The sequence below is a fragment of the Anser brachyrhynchus genome, assembly GCF_964034855.1.
Source record: "Anser brachyrhynchus genome assembly, chromosome: 2".
In the NCBI taxonomy this organism is placed as follows: domain Eukaryota; kingdom Metazoa; phylum Chordata; class Aves; order Anseriformes; family Anatidae; genus Anser; species Anser brachyrhynchus.
Genome location: NC_137695.1, coordinates 140231718 through 140254536, shown reverse-complemented (window position 1 = coordinate 140254536; position 22819 = coordinate 140231718). Strand labels below are relative to the sequence as shown.

The 22819-nt window shown below is 47.9% G+C and overlaps 1 protein-coding gene and 1 long non-coding RNA gene across 5 annotated transcripts in view; one reads left to right on the top strand and one right to left on the bottom strand.

Moving 5' to 3' along the window:
* Positions 1 to 3791: 3791 nt before the first annotated feature.
* LOC308189229 lies at positions 3792 to 22667 on the bottom strand. The gene is made up of 3 exons (XR_013946168.1): positions 18396 to 22667; positions 14588 to 14706; positions 3792 to 11463 (listed from the first exon to the last, which is right to left on the bottom strand). It is a non-coding gene; the product is annotated as an uncharacterized lncRNA (long non-coding RNA).
* Positions 16945 to 22819, top strand: part of AZIN1 (antizyme inhibitor 1) — a 34454-nt gene continuing 28579 nt past the window's right edge. Inside the window, exon 1 of one of the 4 annotated variants that reach the window (XM_080579016.1) lies at positions 16945 to 17258. The gene's annotated coding sequence lies outside the window, so the exon portion shown is untranslated. The remainder of the gene's footprint in view (positions 17259 to 22819) is intronic. The other 3 variants (XM_080579017.1, XM_080579019.1, XM_080579018.1) reach the window with 3 other exon arrangements.

Here is a 22819-nt window from a genome sequence, read left to right as displayed (position 1 = left end):
AGAGGCAGCCCCGCTACAGGCGGAGGCAGTGAAACCACGTTTTGGCAGAGCCCGGAATTCCGACCGCATAGATGCAAGGGTAGCTGTCCTTTTTGCCGTTTTATTCTTCTTTGCCCAAGGCAGTGATGAGGATTATGTTCATATGGCGAGTAAAAACAGCCTTAATAAACACATCCTAGGTCTTTATCCTCTCACTTTTATCTCGCCCCAGAATTATCCGCATCGCTTTGAAGTGCCTCTCTGAAGCCAGGAGGAGACCGCTGTGGCGCTGGGTGCTGGGAAGGCAACTCTTTGGTAGTTGCAAGTTCTGCGGAGGGGAGGAGGAGAGAAACCCCCGATGTTGCTGCTGCTTCAGCCCTGCTTCAGCTGGTGGGGGGAGAGAACGAATGCCGTGGATTTCGCACCCTTTGCAGCTGGGGCCGAGAAGGGGTTTCAGATGACTTGTGCAAAGGGCCTACAGTTTCAGGGTAGCACATGCCAGGAAGGACATTCTCTTCTACCTAGCTAATTCCAAAAATATAATCTGCAGCCGCTGGCTGATCCGAGGGAGCCTCACGCGTGTACAGTGCTCGGCTGTCGGTTGACCTAGTTGTGAGTGCAGGGAGTCGTACACAATAACCGGCCTGTCAAGTGACGGCAGATTTCTCTACCCAAACAAGCAAACAAGAAATTAAAGAAAAGCTCCAGCCGCGCCGATAGATAAGCTCGTAGGGGCACACAGGGCTTGTTTGTTTGGTGTGGGGCTTGTTCTGTCCTCTCCTTGAACCCAGCGAGATGGGTGGGAAGCTGCAGCGAGCTGCAGCGCAGAGCTTCCAAGACGCGGTGTCTGAGCATCCGTCCTGCCCTGCATCCTCCCGTGCTCAGGGAAGTCCCCTCTGTCGTGCTCGTGTCTTCCTGTGAGAGAGAAAAGGAAAGGCTGACGCCCTCTCTGTTGTATCACCCCAGTCACAGGCACCAAAATGTACCAGTGAGACGAGCCACGGCGCTGGCGGTCCCGTGCCTGCCTGCTGGTGATTTCCTTATCACCGACCATCGAAGGCCCTTTGGGGAGCACTAATGGGACCTGATTTCAGAGGAAAAGCGTGTGGCATTTCTGATCAGTGGCTCTCTTAGGAGTGCACAGCCCCTAAAGGATCAGCTATAAACTTCCAGGTGCTGGTCTAAATCCTTTTCACTTCCGAAAGCACGCAGACACAAGAATTGTCCTGTGCTAGCAAATACAACTTCCGCTGCTCCCGTGTGTTTGGGGGCCATGCCATGTAAGTATTTGGGATGGCATTTAAAAATAGCTTCAGGAATATTCAGAAAAGTATTTTCCGCAACAGAACTTTCAGCCTCAGGTACAGTCCAGCAGGGTGGTGCTGGGGGTGCCACTGCCCCTCAGAGGGGGGGCTTGCTGCTATGGGACAGCCTTGCTGGTATCCCATAACACAGATGTGCAGCAGCTTGCTTCATGCTGTGTTCTAAAAGAGTCTTTGTGACCGTGTTAAGTAACGAGGACAGGGTTTACAGCGTGAAGAAGGTGGTTGTTTGCTCAGCAGCATCGCTACCCGACGAGCCAGGCACTTTACTGGGCTGTTTGCTGCCCTAGCCTGTTTCTCATCAGTATTGCAGAGTGTTTTTATCAGGGTATTTTCTTATCTGAAAAATATCTTCAGATGCAGGGAAGTGGCCCCGTCACTTCATCTTATTAAAAAGAAGGCCAATAAATATATCCCTTCTCGGTTTGGCTGTATCTGGGAGGTGTACACTGCATTTCCAGCGGGATCGGTAGAAGACTGTGATGCGTGGCTAACATTCAGGTCAGGGATGCTTTAGATGTATAGCTGCAGCAAGCCTGAGGCAAACAAAGCTGATCTGCATGCAATATATTCTCTTAATGAACAGACAGATGAAGGAAGGCAGACCTTGCTGTGTTACAGCTATGTTTTTTAGGATCCTACAGATCACAGCCTCCTTTTGTAATATTTCTGTGAGAAATAAACGCTCTAGGAACCATTCTTCCTACAACAGCGCCAGTGCGGATGGAACCGTGGGGAGAACCTCATCACCAGCAGGACAAAGGACCAGCACAGAGCTGCTTTTTGTCTGTAATGCATTACCCTGCGTACACAATCACGGGCCACGGTGCTGGAGCCAAACCTTCTGGACCAGGCCCAGCTCCTGCAGGTGTCACCACGGCGGTGCCTCCACCTCCTTCAAAGCCACGGCTCCTCTCCAGCAGCTCCACCACACTGGCCCCTGCTCGGTCCCACAGACCTCCTTCCCCCGCAGGACTAATTGGGATCCCCTTGTGTCCTTGCAACACAGCTGCACAAGCACGTCAGGGTTTGTGCTCCCCACCAGGGTGCTGCCAACAGAAGGTCTCTGTACGGATTTCTGAGCGTATCCTTGGAGGTCTGTAGTTTTCTGCTTTTCCCACTTCACGATATGAGACCGCAAGAATATAACACTGGTTTCTGAGAATATTAGTGCAACAGTTTGGCGAGAACTTTAAACTCTCAGGGTGCAAGAAATGGGAATAGAAGGTGACTTGGGCCTTTTTTTTTTTTTTTTTTGGCTTTTAATCATTTGCAAAATACCAAATAACGTTGCTCACTTACGATGCAATAGAAGTATCATCTGTTAGAGACGGATGAACAAAGAAGATAATATCATGCAAACTCAATCTGTGCTCCGATTCCTGGCTGGGTGTTAAAAATCCACCTCTCTGCTCCTGCCAGGTGGCTTTGCCTTGGATTTGGGTGGCCAAGGCTCACTGCAAGCACCGCATGCAGCACCGAGGGCACGGCGGGGGCCGAGCAGTGGGCCGAGGGCTGGCACTGCTGAGCGGGGGACTGGGGGTCCTGCTCCCTCCCTCCGTGAGGAAAACCACAAGGCACAGGGGAGCAGGAGTCAGAGCAGAGCCATTGCAAGATTTTCTGCAATGTTTTAAAAGGGCTGTTTGTTATAATAAGTTGTGGATGTGGAAATGTTTATTTTTTTTTCCTCCTCCTGGAGGTGTGTGTTAAAAAAAAAAAAACAACACCAATTGTGGCTTGCTGTATTTTTTCTTTCATGAATTGTACGCCTAGAGCAGGGCTTTTTACACTGCGATCCTCTTCAGTACCAGATCTAAATAGAGGATACTTACTGTGCACCTATGGGGATTAAGAAGACATGGTTTCTTTTATGGAAGGAGGCAACTGCAAGGTTTAGGTTTCTTCCTAACAGTTCAGTAGCTGCATTGCAAATAGTGTCACTACTTATATCGCCCATATTTACATAGTCTAAATATCACCAAAGAACGTAGGCTGCAAGAATCTGCGTCACAGAAATTCCTTTATCTTGCTTTTTGCAGTGCAAAAGAAAAGTCCAGTCATGGTAAAGTGTTCTTTGTTGCAAATTGTGTGTTAAGCACAATGAACACTCAAGGTACAAATCTGGAAATGATTCCAAGAAGGATTTCCGTCCTGGAGTTCTTTAAATTAATTCTTTGTTCATCATCTGTAATGATTAAATCCTCCGTATTGGTCTGGCATATATACAAAATTGTGATTGCCCTGTTGTGAACCAAAGCAATGCTTAGTACAATGTAGAGGACTGAAATGATACTCATTATCACAGTGGTACTGATTGTGGCTACCACTGCAGTAGCTTTTATTAAATTAATCACTTCAGAAGACACATAATATGTGATTGGACTTATCAAGATGAGTTATTTCTTCTCATCAAAATGAGTTACTTGTAACCTGCTGGCTTGCAAGAGATGAAGCTGAAAAATAAGACAATTGTAACTGCAATTAGCACCACACATCCGAAGGATATCTTGAACTTGTGCTCCTATTATATTTGGAGTTGTTATGACAAGTTTAACTGTTATGTGGCCTCTGGGGCCAAATCCTATTTGAATAATGGCGATAGTAAAATTAATGTATTTGAAACATCTATAAAATTCCTCTCCTGAGTTTGGGTAGCTAGGATCATCTATGCTTAACTACAATTATTATATTTTTTTCTAAGAAAATATTTTTCTCTTTCTAGAAGCACAAATATTCCTATCTTCAGACTTTTCTGGTTGCTTTTTCCCCCAGCGGGCTGTAACTTTCACCTAACTGCATGAACTGTCCCATGTTGTTTTAGATAGCTTATACTCCATGTTTGGCACTTCCTAACCTAAATCATTGCAAAAGAGGAATTTTGATTTTTTGAGTGTCATCAATTTCAGCTGTAATTTCAGCCCCCTCTTATCATTCCTAACCTCCCAGTGCACACAAAACACAACGTAGTTCTTTGAAACCGACATTGCTGTTCCTCTGTCCAAAGAGACCATCTTGGAATGACTGGGAATGGATGCTCTGCTCTGTATTTTATCTCCTGAAATACACCATGTTCATTTTGCAGTTATCATAGTGGATGCTAACATTGTTTGTTTTGTTGTTTATACTTTTGTAATATTATTTTTATTGGTGTTCTGGATATCGAATTGTAAGAGCATTCTTGGCAAGGAGCGTGTGCAGCTCCTGGCTCCTCCTCTTAACACTCTCAGTCACTTTGGTTGATGCTGTGACTGCGGTCATGGTGACACCTTCAGAGCATCACTCAAGCACATTAATGCAGCTTTAATTACTGATACAGCCACCCTGTCAATAAGCAGGCTATGCTGTACCATCAGATAATTCTTTGCGGGCATTTATGCTTATTTATTCACCCACAGCATAAAGCCACTTGACCTTTGGTAAAGTTTGTTGCTTAATCTCTGTGTATCGTTCTCCATACATTCCCCTCAAAATTTATTCCCCACAGGCTTCTCCAGTGTCTCATGAAAACCTGGATTTCTGGTCTGGCGTTTGGGTTGACCTTTTTTTTTTTTTCTTTTTTTTTTTGTTTTTCCCATGAAGCTTCTTTGGAATATCAGGATTCCCATCTGCCTGAAAACCCAAAGCAGTTAAATGCAATTTCAGGCAGTTTTTCTGCTTGAGGGCATGATTTCAGTTTGCTCATTATGACAGCCTTGCAGTACAAGTTGTTATCTGGCACGGGTAGGTGTATAGCTTTGTATTTTCATTGGAATCTCACTCATTTATTCTCTGTTCTGGGAGTACTGAAAGCTTACCATGTCATTAGTATTCTTTGTGGTCTTTTGAAAAATATCAGCTGCATCATTATAACGCCAGGAGAATGGGTCTCTCTCAAATGTGTCTCAAGTTCCCCTCCTATTAGGGCATGAAAACTATGTGAAAACTTCATTTTTGGCCCGAGCCAAAGCGGTTGCACGTAGAACCGAGCATTAGCGGCAACTAATTACGCTCTCCAGAGCTTCAGAGCAGCAGAAGACAACATCAGTGACTAGAGGAGGACGAGCAGGGAGTGACCTGGTTTCCCAAAGTTGTGCAGACAGCGACGGGAGCCGCGGCTGATGAGGAATGCTAATGGTGTCACGCAGCTGGCATCTCGCGCTCGGTGCCGCCAGCGGGCCAGGCCGGCCCCGTGCTGCTTCCAGGACGAGTGGTTCCGCTGGCGTGTTCTGCAAGCGGATAATTTAAGTCTCCCGTATGGCAGGCTGTGGCAAACTGAAACATTAAATGTGCCCCGTGGCATCAGCCTGCCGCTGTCCCATGAAGGCCATCTGGTGTGTGGTAGGAAAAATGTGGGGAAAAAAAGATGGAGACAAGACTGCCACAGGTGAGGCTCTAACACGGGTCTCCAGAAGAAGACAGAAGCTTCCCTGAGAAACGCAGACCCTTTGGTGTGCTAAAATCAAAGAGCTGAACTCACCAGGGCTGAAGGGAACGCAGAGCGAATAGGACGGAAGGCCTGTGCTGCAGTAACAGACTGCTACTGTTGGTTTGGTAGCCTTCCCTCCAGCTGAAAAATAAGCTGCCTGCTGCTTTCTGGTATTTCTGTTGGAAAATCTGAAGTCTAGAAGTCACGCGTCTCCTGTCAAAAATCCTTACGAACGTTGCTATGGCAAAGGCAGGGGTGAGGAAGACGCTGCCGAGGTTCACGGTGGCGAAGGGGAGCTCGCTGCGCCAGGCAGCCCTGCCCAGCCACGGGCGGCCTCGCGGGGCCCCATTTCTCAACACTGAGCACCTCGAGGAAACGCTGGCCCAGGCAAAAGGCTGGCAGGAGGCAGGATGGCTTTTGGATGGTGGGAGCATTTTTCTGATCAGAATTTAGAAACCAGACGGCTTGAAAAGACAATAACGAGACAGCGCTTCAGAACAAAGGGCAGCAACACAACGGTGTCTTTCTTAGCTGTGGTGCTGCAAGTGGGATCGCGCGTGCCAAATCTTCTGTTGTGTTTGCTGGTTTTATTCAAGGTGAACAGATTTATGAGTGTATTATATGTGTGGCAGAATAAGAAGGATGATTTGAATGTCTAGTTCATTAATTTTTCTCCACAGAAAAATGATAGGATACCCTTACATGCCCATTTCTACTTAGCACTTGGCAGAAGGGACAATCCACAGTTGCTAATTTTTAAGATTTTACGGTGACACAATATGGCATTTGGCGTGTTTTTTGTCACGAAACACCGGTAGGTTTTCTGAGTTCTCCATAGCAATCATTTCCTCCTATCCTCTTCAGTGGAACTGAACTGCTGAGAAGAGCCCCCATCAAAAAAAGGAGTAAGGAAACTTCGAGTTCAGAAAATGAGACAGTGGGAGCACCAAGGATGAGAAAGATACCAGGATGAGCAAAAAATCCTGAGGAATTAGATAAATAGGAGGAGGAAGAAACATTAAGGGAACTGCAGAAGAGGGTAAGACCAGCGGTATGCCTGGTGGGCCTCGGGGGGAGAGGCGAGAGCACAGGGCCTGGCTTGTCATCCTTAGTAAGATAACCACTGAAAGGGAAATCGAATGCCCCCTTCTGCAGCCCCTCACGTTATGAAATGAAAGAAGTTTCTCCAAATAGTAAGCAGAATTTGCCATGCCTGCACTTGTCTTGAAACTTGAAATAAAAAATATCAAGGCGGAATAGGCCTCCTTCAGCAACAGGAGGAAATCTGAATATGAGTGAAAAACATGATGAATTTTTAATAGCTGTATTTTTAAAGTAGCTGTGGTAATTTTGTGATTTTTAGTGGTTTTTTGTTTGTTTGTTTGTTTGTTTTTCCTTTTTTAACACTTGAGCCTGTCAGTGTAGTGTGGCACATTAGAAAACTCTTTCCACTGTTAACTCTACTGGAAGACTTTCCGCAGCGCTGGAGATCTGTTATTTTACATGTGTCCTGCTTTTGCCACCAGGGAATTTCAATAGGTATTTACATAGCAAAGTCTGGCATTCACCAGTTATACTTAATACCTTGCAGAAATGGTAAAATTTGGGCAAGTCATGTTTCCTGAAGTCCAGGCACTTATCTTTTCAGCCAAAATATGATTTCTGGGATCAGGTTCTCTGCTGCCATCTGTTCTCAGTTTTTATTTTGTAAGGCATGGCACGCGTATTCCTCAGCTGGATTAGGTCCACATCAACAAGACAAATACTGAAGGCAAGGTTTAAAGTGGAAATTCAGAAAGCAGAGTAGTTGGATAAGCTCCATGGTAAGCAATGCTGCATTTCAAGGGCTAACAATTCCTACACTCAAATATTTGTATTCTCAGGGACTACACTCTTCATTAATTTGCAGTTACCATGATGAAGTCATAATAAATTTCAGGGAAGAAGGAAAATAAAAGTAAAGATTGTTCAAGGTAAATGTTAGAAGTCCATTTTATTTTTACAAATTCCCAGGAAATACGCTGAAGGATTCCTGTCACAGCCATGAGGGTCTAGTTGTATGGATTCACTTTCTTGTTATTGTTGCATTAGTTTTTTTGGTTGGTTGGTTGGTTGGTTGTTTTGTTTGTTTGTTTGTTTGTTTGTTTGTTTTGCTGGAGGGGATGATGATACAGACAAGGTTAATTTTCAGTAAATTACATGAGTATTCAAACAACTCCATGGCTGTTCAGTGCAACAGCTGGCTCAGTGCAGGTGAGAGCAAGCCTTCCGACAGGTCTTATTAACAGTTTTAAGGGGCATTATGTTAACAATGCCATAAGAGCATTTAAATCCAGACATTCTACTTAAGAACATACATTCATTAAGGGAATATAAATTAAAGTCATCAGTAACAGGCAGTGTAATTAACATTTCTGATTTATGCAATGATCAGAAATGCATATGAAATTCTTCCAGTTTAAGATTTGTGAAAATGATGATTTGGGCATTGACAATTATTTACTAGATGAAACTCCTAGATTATTTTTTTTTCCCAGACTTTAATAACTCAATTTGAAACTTATCAGTTTGCCACGGTTTACAATATATTAGATGTTAAATGCAAGAGTATAACCATTAGCTTTTTATAATAAATGCTCTGTTGTAAGAAATAATTTAGCATATCATCAAAACAAATAGTAGAACTAATTGCATTCAATTTATCTTTGGCCATGTCCAATCTGGTGTGGTATTTAAAAGCAAACTTTGTCCAGGAGTTAAATAGAAGTCATTGAAACTGATTACACTTAAGATTGTGTTTACATGTGGTAAAATCTGAGAAACACAATCCGTAGATTATTATTTTAATCAAACTTCTAAACCCCATTTCTCTTACAGAAAAGGGTAAACATTTCCTTGGCTCCTCAGGGCAAAGCTGAAAGCCCAAAGCCCTGCTCTGTATCTAGAAAGGGATCAGGACGTCCAGAATGAAGGAAAGACACAGTGCCACGTGGCAGGAGGATATCTGGACCACGCTTCACTTCATGTGTTTCTCTCCTGCGAGGGCAACCCACCTGCAGGCCCCTTCCATCACCAGCAGCGGGCTGGGGCTGCTCAGCCCATCTGCACCCTCCTGCCGGCACCCAGCCCAGCCACAGGACCACAGCCTCCTCCCAGGTGTGGTGCTGAGGCCCTGCCTCGCACCGGGAAGGGGCAAAGAAAATTCTAAAATATACAGGAAAGTGATACATAACATGAGAGGAAAGAAGGGTATAAAAAAGAAATTGGCAAGAAGGAGAGAATGGTGGTGTTTCTGGTAATTAAAAGGGTTTTTAGGCTGCCTGCTGAGCTCCATCAAGAAGACTCTTTATCAGGGAGTGTAGTGATAGGACAAGGGGGAATGGCTTTAAACTAAATGAGGGTAGGTTTAGATTAGATATTAGGAAGAAATTGTTTACTCAGAGGGTGGTGAGGCCCTGGCACAGGCTGCCCAGAGAAGCTGTGGATGCCCCATCCCTGGAGGTGCTCAAGGCCAGGCTGGATGGGGCTTTGGGCAGCCTGGTCTGGTGGGAGGTGTCCCTGCCCATGGCAGGGGGTTGGAACTGGGTGGGCTTTAAGGTCTCTTCCAACCCAAACCATTCTGTGATTCTATAATTCTAAGTGTGTAGAATTCTGAAAATGTCCCAGTGATCCGGGGAACGTGCTCCTGCCACATCAACGTGTTCGTGTCACTGTTGATGCTTGCAGGAATCTTGTGTGAGGCTGCATCCTTCACTCTTCTGCTACTTATTTCATAATGTACCATAAGAAACAATTAGGTGCCTTGAAATCTTTTAATTGCAGGAAAATGTATTCTAAAAAGCACTCCTTATTATTCCTTTTCTTGCTGTTTCAAGCGTCAACAGAATTATCTGCCTCTTTTCTACATGATCTTTAACAAAACAAACCAATCCTGTTCTCAGAGCGCTAGGCACAGTTAATAGCTGCAAACCAGGTTTAGTGGAGATTTTCACGATGGTGATTAGGTAGGCAACATCCACAGCACAGTGCTCACTGGTCTGAGCCACAGTTTGCTGTCCCCTGTCCCTGGAGGTCTCCCCAGGGAGGTGAGCAGCAGAGCTGTGTTCCCTTTGCAGGGACGTCCTGGGGACTAATGGCCAGGCTCAGGTCAGCAGCTGTCAGCAGCTCATACCTCCTGCTCGGTGGCGGCTTTGCCAAGCCTGACCCTGCCGCCCCTACATGATCCTTGGGGTCATTCCTTGGGTTTTGGGAAAAGTTAGAAACAACTGAGATCTTCTGGCTTGGCAACGTATCTTCTGGTTTGAGTGTGCACACTGGGCCATGCACCCTCGCTGCTGGGTACCAAAAAAGAGGGTCAAGCACCAGCCAGAAGATATTGCCCCAGTCTTGTCTGATGATTCCTTCACATCCAGCTTTCACTTGCTCTTCACAATGGTCACATTCAGAGGGTACTGACTATTCAGGCCGGCTGTGATGAAATGCAGTGTAATAAAAATAATTCATCCCTGTTGCCTTGCTTTGCTAACTTTCCTCGTGGTTCTGTGTGTTGAGTGGAAGTAGCAAAGCAAGGGGCTGCACTAACACAGTATCCTGAGCAGACGACATCCATAGCTGCTACTTCACCTTCAGCAACATCGTGCCTGACCCAGGATGCTGCCTCACATTCTCGAGCGAACTGTGGCTGAAGGCCTGAACCAGATCAGCTGGCTCAGGGGATCTTAATGGCAAGAACATTTAAAAGGGATTTCCTTCCCAGTTTTTGAGGACCACAGAAAGACCGAGCCTGGAAAAAGAAATTACAAGCTACAAATCTTAGAGATGAGGACCAGTCCCAAGCCACAGGTACATGAACACAGTTTGCTTGAGATGAAAAATACAGCTTGGTTGCAACCACTTAGGGACTCAAAAACTTGCTGACTATCTCTTTAGAGGCCCCAGGTAGCAGCAGCACCACTACTGCAGTGCTCTGACAACTAAATGCACAAGTTCAGAGCCTTGTAACCCCTCTCCTTGCAAGGTATGTGACAGATCCTGCAGATCCTTCAGTACGCTCTTCATTGTGTTGTAGGAGTAATTATTCCATGTAGGTCACTGCTGACAGACGTGGCATATATGGGTTTTCTTTATTTCATGGGGAAAAAAATGTCTTTTCGAAAAAGTCTGTCTTTACTTCTAATACACACGATAAAGAAAATTCAGATTCTGGAGGCAGCAAATAGCGCCAGTCTGCTCATCTTATTCCTACTAACATTAGCAAATCTATTCATGCAAGTAAAGTAAACAGGGTTTATCTTAAATGGGTCAATCTTTTTTTCCAAATGCATTGTCACTTGTTTTGAAAACACTGAAGGAGTTTGCTAGGTTTTAGTCTGTCTGAGTCCTGCCCCTTTCACCCTAGTAGGAAAAGCCTCTGCCTGGCATCGTGGCTCTCTTATCCCAAGAATGTGCGAGACAATGCTGTTAATCAAACAGAAAATGCAGACGCACGTTCAGAGACATCTCAGACTGCACTGACGTGCAATCTTGAGAGACTGCGTTCCTTCTTGCTGCTCACCGGTCCCGCGGGGGAGATGACTGCCACCTCCCAGAGCAGGAAGGGTGGTGGAAGACACTGATGAGTGTGAAGTGCTCCTTCAGGGGTTAGGCGGAAAACTTCCTCTCTGGAGACTGCGAACTGATGGAGCTCATGCTCGACGAAATGCCCTAGCAGCCAGGGAAGCTCAGACAAACCGCTGTGGCTGCTGTGGGCTTCTCTATCTAGAAAACATGAGCAGAATACACGTGTGTTCGGCAAGCTGAGCGGTGACTGACAAGAATTACTAGCAAGCAAAGGAGCCTGACAACGCCCTTACTCTTCGCATGAAGCTAGAACCAAATTTGGGGAAGACTACTTACACAAATCCTACAAGGCTGAGAAAAAACATCTGGAAAGAAAAGATTCCTTGCAAATGCAACAAACAGCAACACGTATGTTTGATGAGAATATTTAACAGAAAAGACTCTCTCCATTATAAAAACACCAGTAACAGCATGCTATAGTTTTTTAACCTCCATCAGAAGGCTTGGATGGTAAACAGCCCACTTCATCCCGCTTTAGTGCTTGGACTGCTGCATTTTTAAGTTGATGTAGTCTTATCACTGTTGACTAGTTCATTCTCCTGGGAACAGACACCTCCTGTTTATCCACAGAGGGAAAACTCATTCCTCGTCTCTGATCAAAAGACGTTTGTAATGAGAAAAGATAAATTCCACCGAGACCAAACCCTTGGCCACTGGCTGATCCTGCAGGTTTTCGTGATGATCTGTGACACGCGGATACAAGGAAGTAGAATGTGAGTGATTAATATACAACTAAACACCTACCACATAACGAGCCCAAGTCATTTCCAACCTGGGCTGGGCTTAGGCACATTTCCTAACAGTAAAAAGTCCATATCCTGTTGCAGACACTTAGAGCTTTTGGATCTTCCTGCCCTTTACTAGCTAATACAGTGTTTAAATGCAGGTCACTGGACTCTAAAGTAATGCTCATATTTGAATATTCTCTTCAATAGTCCTTATTCAATAGCTCGGATTTTTAGTTCACAATCATTTAGTTTTAGTTTCTGGCCATCCTGTCTAGATTTTAGTAGAGGTGAATTACATTCTAGCATTGGACCATCAGGAGAGCATAGCTGTAAAAGCAAAAGCAGACTTATGGTATATTCCTGGATACCAATAAAACAAGACTGAATTTTCTGTTGCTATTTCCCTCTACCTTTGGTATTGTAAAACAACTGCAATTTAATTTTACTTGCTTATGGTACCTTTATATAGCACTTTGAGCCACTGTTTCCATGAATTTTCCACGTGTGACATCACCCCATGAGCATCTGTAGAAGCTAAGTCAGGCAAAGTGATGAGCTGGTGTATAATCCTTTTTTAACCTTTCCTTCGTGTAAATCACTTAGCTTGAGTATGAGATCTATTCTCTAACTACTCCCTGCATAAATTATACTTTATCTTACTCGTCTTCTGAAACCAAGCTAATCCAAGCCCGGACTTTATTTCTGCCCCAGTTATTTTGGTCCAACAAATGACTCAGTAAATACAGGCGAGAGGTGACTGCTGTCTGTGAGCTAAGGCAGATTTGTCTTTCCTTGCACCACCTCTGGACTTTTACTAATTGGGAATCATTTCTCCAGCTGGTTACCAGTGTTTCTTTCCACTGGATAGGAACAGTGATAGCTCTAAAGCATGCAGCAAGGAAAAATGTGCTAAGATAAGAGGACCAAACTAATAGTACTTCCAGGAGGTCCTATTTATACAGGCCATTTCACTAAAAAGAGGGACTACAGGAACTCTGGTATATCTACTGCATGGTGGGAATAAGAGTTCCAGATCTCTGACCGCCCTCATGTTCCTTTTCTCATGTGTCTGCCCTGTGCACAGAAGTTCCTGCCCTAAGCAGCTCAGGCAAAAATTAAATTTTGACTGACTCTTTCCTCCTGCCTTAACGTCCTGCTGGACAGCTACAGTTTGCTAACTATTCCTGGCACCGAATGCCTCCGCAAGGATGAGAAGCCAAGAGAGGAACCGTATTGCCAAGTTCAAGCATTCAGAAATTGCAATAACCTTTTCCCTGCAACAAAAGTGGATCATTATTTGTATTTGTCTTCCGTTGTTCTGAGTTTTCAGTACACATGTTTCCAACTCTTCTCTACGATCACTGGGGCTGGGGACGTTTTATTCTCGATGGAAGATGAAATACATAATTCCTGCACCTGAGGCTTTAAGAAAAAACACCAACTACTGCAAGAGTTGGCAGCAGTGGGGGAAGAGGAAGAGGAGATGGAGGAGGAAATAATCTCATTCTCTCACCTGCAGGAGCGGAATCTGATCCCCTGCTGATGTCTGGTGATAGAGGGTGCATCAGGGAGGAAAGGAAATGGGAGAACCAGAGGAGAGAAGAGGTAGCCCATAGGAAGACATAAAGAGAAGGAAATACTTTGGATTAGTGGGGAAGGTCATCAGGCTATGTAGCCTTCAGACATCTGTCCAAATCAATTTGAAACTCCAGACCATGGGATTACCTCACCAGAGAGTATTTTTTGCATTCCAAAATGAGAGGTGGGGAAGGGTGTCCTTCCTGCTCCTGTTTATCTGAGTCAGAAGGATAAAACCTAATTTTGTCTACATCCAACTGTGAACAGTGCGGGAAAGAAAATGTGTGGAGGTACAAAAGGAAATGTAGTAGAAGTGCCTCACGACTGGAAGTAAGGGCTCTACCTGCATCTTGTGCTCTGTTGCCCTTTTATCTTTGCAGAGCAAAGCGTGAGCTGTTTTTACTCTAGTAATCTATGAAATACATTGTGCAAGTGGAGCCATGCAAGATTATTAGTTAAAGTATTAAAACTGAGTGTAAAGAAATGTCAGTGAAGCAAAGGACATTTTATTTTAGCTTTTTTACATTTTGCCTGTCCAGACAAAACAGCACTAATTTTGTGCAGGACTATACTAAACCTATATATATTTGAGCTGTGACATCAGCTTTCTATTTCTGCATTAATATCACCAGTGAAAGTGGAAACACTGTATAAAGTGTTCGTCCACCATTTTCTTCTCATTTTGTATGTAGATCAGTCTTGAACAGCATGCCACTTTTTTTTTTTTCTGTAGACTGGAGAGGATGAAGTTTATGTTTCTGTTTTCAAGTGTTGCTTCCTCCATGAGCAGGAAATCCTCCCTCTCTCCCTCCATTTTTAAAATAGCTGACAGTGTGCCCCCAGTTAATTGCATATCAAACTGAAGTTCTTTTTCCTGTCCTACGTGACTGTCCTCCCCTCTTAAATAGTCTGTCTGTTTTCATATTCATGGTAAGAATATCAAAAACATCCCCTACCTAGCAAAACAAGAACTCCTCCGGGAAGACGAACGTAGACGAAATGGCAGTAACTGATGTGATGGTTACATCACTCACGTACTGCTGGGATATCTTCAGCTGCTACCATCAGGAGAAGTCTAAGAACATAGAAAAGAATAAATAGTTCTACATAGAACTAGTATTGACTTATTATTTGCCATTTTCCTTCATCACCACTTTTTGGCTGCACCTAAACTCCCGCAACATTCAACCCCAAACTTTTCAAGTCTTTTTCCTCTTTTAAATCCCTTCCAAAAAATATTTTTAAAAATCTTTATTCAGATACACAATATAACTTTCTCAAGGTATATTTTCCTCTGTGTGTATCACTATAACCTTTGTCCTTCCCTCTAATCCTCCCTCCATTTTTGTCTGTTAATGATTCACATTTATTGTGCCTTGTCCAAGATCTGCCCAAATCTCTCTTCCTATCTCTCAATAGCTTTCTTTTTCTTTTTTTTTTTCCTTTTGTGCGTGTGTGTATTGTTTGTTTGTTTGCTTTCTCCGATTCCTCCTTCTGCACTTACATTCTGGAATAGTAATTCAAAAGGGCAGGCAAGTGACCAATGAAGTGTGTCATACAGAACATACTTGAGAAAACAGCAGTGTAAACCGTTCCATTTTTATTCCTGAATGCAGGGTCTGTTGCAAATGTATGTGAGAGGTCTTCTGATTTCAGAATCAATGTGCCTGGTTGTACTGACTTCATCCATATCCTACTAGCGTTCTTATCAAGAAAGATGAGACACTGTACCAAGACTGAATATATTTTTCAGTTCACTTCCTCCTCATTTAAAATGATTTTCAAAAGAGAAGGTGACAACAGATGAAAAGAGTAAACAAACTTCATCACTGCATGCTACAGAACTTCTGTTTCATTTTATTTCTGAAGAGATGACAGATGTGTATCCGTTCACCACTTTTCTAAATTCACTGTTATAAAACTGAACAAACCTAGCTTTGCTTTGGAAGGCAAAAAAATCCTAATTGCAATAATTTTTTTTTTTTTTTAAGAAAATGAGCATGTCCTTAGATGAACAATTACCTTTCGGTACAATTATTTTCCATCCACATCCTTTGGTGGGTCTCAGTGAACTGGATGATTACTATTTATTTTTTTCCCCACTTTTTTTAGTGAAAGAACTGTGACTACTGGAGTGAGTTTAAAGAACCCTACAGTCCTGTGTGCTCTGGTAAAACTGACATGGCAGGCTGGGGCTGTGGAGATCAGGGTTCAGCCTTCAGCTCCACCATGGAACTCCTTCGTGACCTTCAGCTACGCTACCTATCTCTGAGCGGCTGTTTCCCACTCGCACCGTGAGCTGCACTTCCTTGCCAGCGTGTTATGAAAAGTAATAAAGGTTTGGGGATGCGCACAAGGTGTATGAGCGCTTAAGTGGAACTCTGTGAAACATATGGGGCAGCTAAATCCCGTGGTTAACATACTTACTTACGGCAGTCTTTAAAATGAAATGACTTGAAATGGAAGACTGAGGCTTGCCTGGTCGCTTCCAACCCAAACCATTGTATGATTCTGTCACTCGCCTCCTCCAGGGAGTGTTATTAACAGCTTACTAATGCACGGCGTATCGGTAGGAGTTGGGCTCTCGTTAACTGGGTGAACAAGGCTGCTCACCAGCCACGAAGACCTCTTTTCTTCTGCCATCTGCCCAGGGCCGTGGTGACACCGGTCTGGTCTGGAGTTTGTGAAAGCCGTTAGGGAAGCGGGCTCAAGCTGTCACACCAAGTCTTATATGGGTAACCGCTTGTCCCGGGCTCTGAGGGACGCCTCTCATTCGATCCCTAAGTGCTCCCTGACCCGCTTTCTGCACGGAACTACAAAAAAGGTCTGCAGAAAAGCGCCTCTGCGAGCACTACCTTAAAAAGGCCAGGCGTTTGGAAACTACCGAGCCGTCTGCGCCACAAACGTTTTGTCCTCCCTGCACCCCCCGCCAGGGCTCCCTTCGCCCCGCAGCTCCCACACACACCCCCACCTCCCCAAACAGCCTGCTGCCCTCCCCAAGCCCACGGAAACCGCTCGGGGAGAGCCAAAAAGGCGGCCAAGAGCCCCCTGCCCGGCACCCCGGGGGGGAAGCTCCCCGCGGGGAGGCCAGGCCGCGGCGGCGCCGCCTCCATTTTGGGCAGCGCGGCACTGGCAGCGCCTCCGCGGCTCCCGACGCCCGCTGTGGGGCTGCCCGGCACCGAGCCGAGCCGGGACCCGGCTGCGAGCCGAGCCCCGAGCGGGAGGGGACCGAAAGGCTCCGCTCGGTGGCGGCGGCGGCGGCTCCCGCCCCGCGGAGCGCTGACGCGTGGCGCCGGTCCCTCCCCGCCGCTATAAGAGCGCTGCCGGCGGCGCCCCCTTCTCCTCTCGTCGCCGCTCGCCTCGCTGCTCGGTGGCCGTGCTCCTGCCTCCGCCCCCCCGCTGCCGCAGCCTCCCCCCGGCCCGCTCCGGCTCCGTCTCTCTGTGTCTGTGCCCTCCCGTCCCGGCGCTGCGCTGCGCTTCCCCCCGCCGGTCTCCCCCGCAGCCTATGGCCCTGGAAGGCGCCGCTGCCGCCGCCTGTATTTCTGCTGTAGGTTCCCACATCCCTCTTTAAAAATTCCGCCTAAAAAGAGAAGACGATTTACCAAATCTTTCGGGCCGTTATCTCACGTGAGTACCGGGGACGGCGTCCCCAGCACCTCCCGCACGGGGCACACCCGGGGTGTCCCGTCCGTCCGTCCCCCCCCCCCCCATTGCCGGGCCGGGGTCGGTGCCGGGGCTCCCGGCTCGGGGAAGGGGGCGGCGGGCGGGGAGGGGCGGCCGGCGGCGGGTCCCTGCGCCCCGCGGGGGTGGAAGGAGCCGTCCCCGCTCCCCCGGCCGGGGGGCACAGAGCAGCCCCGTCCCCCGGGAGAGCGGCGGCACTCGGCGGGGTGGAGGTGTGGGGCTGCCCCTTCCCCGGGGCGAGCCCAGCTGCCACCGGCAGCGGCAGATGGAGAGCAGCGGGGCTGAGTCAGAGCCGGGGCTCCCCCGCTCCCCCGGCGCGCAGCGGGGTCGCCGCCGCCCGGCGTGGGGCCGCCAGCCCGGAGATGGGACGGGACGGGACGGGAGGAGGCGGCAGGGCGGCGGGACCCCCCTCCCCGAGCCCCGGCGGTGCCGGCGGGGGTCAGCGGGCGCCGCGCTAACATGGCGGCCGGCAGCGCCTGCGGGAGGCGGGAGGCGGCAGCGGGAGGCCGGGCACCGCGGCCGGGGCCGCGCCGGGGCGGCCGCCGCCGGCGCCGCCGCCTCGCGGGGCTGGGCTGTGAGGGGGCGGCGGGGCCGGGGGCTCCGAGGGGAGCGGGCGAGGGTCTCGGCGGCGGCCCTAACATGGCGGATCCCCGCGGAGGGGGGCTGCTGCGCGGCTGCCGGCCCCCCTAGCCGAGCCGGGGCAGGTCCCGGCGGCGAGGGGGGACGTGGCGGTGCCCGGCGGTGGGGTCCCCTCGTCCCGGGGCACGGGGGGCTTCGGCCTCTCGGGGAGAGGAGGCGCCCCGGTGCTTTGGCATGCGAGCCCCGCTGGCCCCGTGCTTGTCACAGCGCTGGCTGCCCTGCGGGTCCGGGCTGAGCCGTTTCCCCCCGGTTAAAATGACAGGAGGAGAGCCCCGTCCCGGGGAGTGCCGGCTGCTGAGGAGGGGAGGCTGGAGAAGCAGAAGCAGCGCCCGTGGCACGGCAGAGGCGTCTCTCCTCGCCTGCTTCTCAGGGGCCATGTTGTGTGTAGCCGTGACCATCCATCCGGGTTCTCCTCCCGTGCTGTCACACCTCCCTGCCCCTCACCTGAGCGGCTCCTGGGGCGGCACAGGGTCACCTCAGGGGGATCTCACCCGTCCCTCTCTGTGCTGCTCACGGGGGGGGTCGCAACGCCGAGCGGCGGTGACGGCACGAGTCATGAGGGTGCCGCACAAGTCAGGAGGGTATTGCACAAGTGGCTCTTTCCTGCACGCGAGTGGGGATGACGGGGCAAATTGCCGTAACGCTGAGGTGCCGGGGAGTCCGGCGGGGTGTGGGGGAAAGGGGAGGCCTTCCCTCTCGTTCAGCTATCTCCTCCCATGGCCAGAGGTGTTTCTCCCTCCCGAGGAGCAGAAAAGATGAGCAGAAGAAAGCTTGTCTCAAGGACGCACGCTTTCCCCTCCCCTTGGTCAGCCAGTCAGCGCAGCGGCAGCAGGTTTGGTGCTGCCGGTCCTTCTGGAAGTCTCCTGCTTCAGCCTCAGCCTCCTCCGTTTGGTGGCCTCGGCCAGTCCTTGTGGCCCACCCGGCTGCTTGCGGTAGCTTTCGGAAAGCATAGGGCAGAGAGGCAGTTGAGCGGTGGCCCAGCTCCCGACTGTGTGTGTGTGTGTGTGTGTAAAACACGTGCCTGGGTGCCAGGGCGTGCTGAGACCCCGCTCAGGGTCAGCATGGTGTGGGACAGGGGTGTCATGCCCCAGTGAAGGGGACTGCGAGCACAGGGCACCTGGCACGGCTGAGGAGGATGCCACCGCACCTTGCCACCAGACCGCACCACGGACCCTACCCGGTCAGTAGCTGGCCTCATTCAGAGCCTGAGAAGGTGCGTGTCTGTGCTGGGGGGACCCCCGTTGTTGCGGAGAGGACAGTAAGTGTGCTGAAACCTTCTCCCAAGCCTTTCCGAAGCGCGTCTTCTGCGCTGTAAAACCCTGCACAGCCGGTGCGTGCCAGCAGACGGGAGAAGCGCTGTGTTTCAGACCTCTGCAGCAGTCTCCGGTGGCTGAGCATGATTCGATTGTGTACTGCTCCCAGTCGAACACAGCCGCCCTGCACGAAAACACGGCGCAGCATCCAGTAAAGCAGCTCAGGTCTACCTCCTCTGCCTACCCAGAAGCGGGGCTGGGCTTCCTGCGCTGCGTGGCAGAGGGTTCGGGAGGATGCTGCCCCACTTCCACTCCCACCCCAGCCGCTGGGTTTGTGTCTCTGAAGCCCCTGCACTTGCTCGCCATTCTTCCCCTGATAAACGTGTGAGAGGCAGCAGTGGTGGGGGGGCGGTGGGGGTTGTGGATAATAGTGATGGTAGGAGGGGTTTGTTCCAGTCTGGACTGGTCCAGTCTAGTTCTTTCCTTCCTGTCACCCTGTGAACAATGCTGCTGCCACTGTGGCTGATGCTTGCGACACTGCAGCCCCCTCCCCATGTGTTTCGGGCTGTGGCGAGTGCAGGGGAGGTGCCCCCTCCTCTCCCCTCCTCTGCCTGGGGTGGGCTGAGCAGGCTGGCCAGCCTCCATCCCTCTCTCCCTCCCTCTGTCCTTCCAGGGGAGAGCAGAGAGCCTCCAGCTCCAGGGAACAGGCTGTTAGACCCGAGAGAAAGAGGGGTCTTTACAGCAGTTTGTGTGGGGTGGCATCCTCTGGTGCTAAACAGCAATGCAAAATCTCCTCCTGCTTTACTGGAGGCAGGAGGAGGACTCACTGCATCCACCAGCGCTGCAGCCTGCCTGGAGGCGAGCAGCTCATGCGTCTGGGTTAGCCTGGTGTGCTGGTGGCTGTTTCTTTTTTTTTTTTTCCCCCTTAAAAAAGGCTAATGCCTTTTTTAAGGTGTATATTTGGGGTAATGCTCAGCTGGAGTGTATGATTTGAAAATGATTCAATCTCTCCAATTAAAGGAGGGACAGAGTGCTCTGGCAGGGAATTTAGACTGTCCCTTCCTGAAAAGATGCTTAATCATCTAATGGACTAATTTGGATATAATGGCAAATTTCAGTTCAAAACACTCTTGATCCAGTGCAGGAGAGAGTGCGGTCGATGGGCGAATTTCTGGCAGACCACGTGCTCCTCAGGACAGCAAGCAGAGCTACGCTTTCCCTCAGAGACCGCCTCACCGAAATGCCTTGGCACTGATCTGGAAAAGACCCATTGTACCAGAAGAATAGCTTGTTTTATTTGTGGACCAGAGTAACTTTGGTGCCTCTGAGTCTGTCGGTTTAAATGTGTGAGGTCATTTCTAGATTTTTAGGGTTTGGCCCTTGGATATTTTAGCTCAGATCATTACAAGACCTCTTTTTGGAACCTGAGAGATGCTGTGGATCATCTTAGTGAAGAAAATGAATTACGCTCAGTTTTGTAGGACTATCTGTATCGTGTTTGGGGGGGCAGATGAGCTGGAAAGAGCTCGTGCTGGTGCTTGTAGGGCTTATCAGGCAGATGCAGTTGTTTGGCAATACTGTGTTCTTTGGACAGTTAGGGGGGTTATTTTGTTCCTCAGGTGAGTGCTACTATTTGGTATAAAGTACAGCATTGCTGGTTGAGCTGCAGTCAGACTCAAGGCACCTGCTAGTATACTTACAGATGGCAGATAAATACATGCATATAGGTGCCACTTGATTATTAAAAGGCAAAGCTGCCCCCTTGTTTATTCCCACAAAGCTTGGTGTTTAGCAAAGAACACTTCTGTACCTACTTTAACACCCTTAAACAGTGGAACTTTTTCTGCCTCATCACATGGGCAGTTTCTCTAAAAATGGGACTGTCCTCGTCTATTATGGACATCTAACACATTTCTATGGCTTAAAATGGTAGTCCTGCTCTACTACCATGGAGCAAGCTAACTCTTAATTAAATCACTTGCCTTGTAGAATAAAAGTAGTAGGATTTGAAATGCTCAAATCCTACTGTTTCCATCTCTGAGTATTTAATATTGGCAAATCTGCATGGAAGAGGCAAGTCAAGAGAGTATTTTTTAAGCACATATGTAGTTTCTTCAGATAAATAATCTTCATTTAAAAGAAATTCTGAAGGGCATTTGGAACTCAGCACAGCTCGTAGTCAACGATCGCTAAAGAAAGCGATCAGTTTTCATTCCAATGCCATGGAAACTTTTTCTGTGTGCTTTCTACTTGGCACGTGTGAGAGCATTTATCAGAGCAGTACTGCTGATGATATTTGTCTGAAGCATGTCCTTTTAGGTTTTGCACTACAGGGTCATGTGCTCCCCCTAGAAGCACCAGTTTTTAATGACTTGTCCTTCTAGGAAGGTGGACTTATAATCACTGAAATCGGTACGAGTCCTTGAGCATAATCAGAACAGCATAGTGGAGCTCCTGGTTGATTTTACAAAAACCAAGCGCTGACTGTTCTTAAAAGTGTTGTATGCATAATCTGAAGACAAGACGTTACTGATTTCTTGCGTTAATGAAAGAAAGGGATGATTAAACACAATGCATATACATTAATCCTACCTGGCAGAATTCCTGAATATCTCAAACAAGTCTGAAGTAGTGAGGCTTATTTTTGATACTGAATGCTAGTGCTAATCTTTATGCTAAAGCTGGAGAGATTGCTCTGTAGAGTTGCTGTGAAAAAGTTGCCCTCAAGGTAGGGTACAGCTGTTTAGCTTTCTAATAGCAAGAATAACTGGAAAAATACACTTTGGCAGTTTGCTTAACCGTATTGTGGTTGAAAAGATGATAGCCTGGGTTAGGCGATTCCCAGAAGCCAGGTTTTTGTAGTCTGCGCTTGTAGTCTCATTTAAATAATGGGAGCAGCAAAGGTTTATTTTTATTTTTTTTACAATACGTTGGTGCATTCCCCATTTCATGTCGTAGACCACAGTGAATTTGTGGAAACTTTGGTGTGTGCTGGGTTTACACAGGGCCAGTTCTGTACTGTGTTTGAGCCCGTGAAAATGACAGTTCCTTTCAGAGGGCATAACTTCTCAGCGGGGCTGGTTTGTGTCTGCGTGACTGCCTTTTATGTTCCTTGTACCCTTTTCTGTGATTGCTTTACCTTAATTTGAGTAAACTAGCCTTGTACTTCTAAAAAGCCTCCTTGGTGTTGTGTGTAACATCCTTAGACTTTAGGGGCCAGCTGAAATGTCTCCTCATTCCTGAAGGCAAGCCTAAGTTTCTTTCTTTTCACTGTCTTGCTCATCCCTGAATTTGTACGTACTGTGCTCAGCCTCACTATATAAAGCCCTGTTTTCACCCTCAAAGACATGTCCATTCACAGCAGAGAAAGAGAATGTGGCAAAGGAATTACAAAGTAGAAAGGAAGTGGGGGGTGGAACCAGAAAAATTGCAACACTTACAGGGTTAAAAACATTTTGGGTGCGGGTGGAGAGTCCTTTGCTTTAAAAGTCTTCCAGTTCAGACGATGAAAGATGAGTACAAACAAGCAGTTTATATGTGCCTATTTCATGTGTCCTAGCAGTGCTTCGTACATCTGACTTGATCTGGCTCAGAGTTCACGTTCACTGTTGAAAA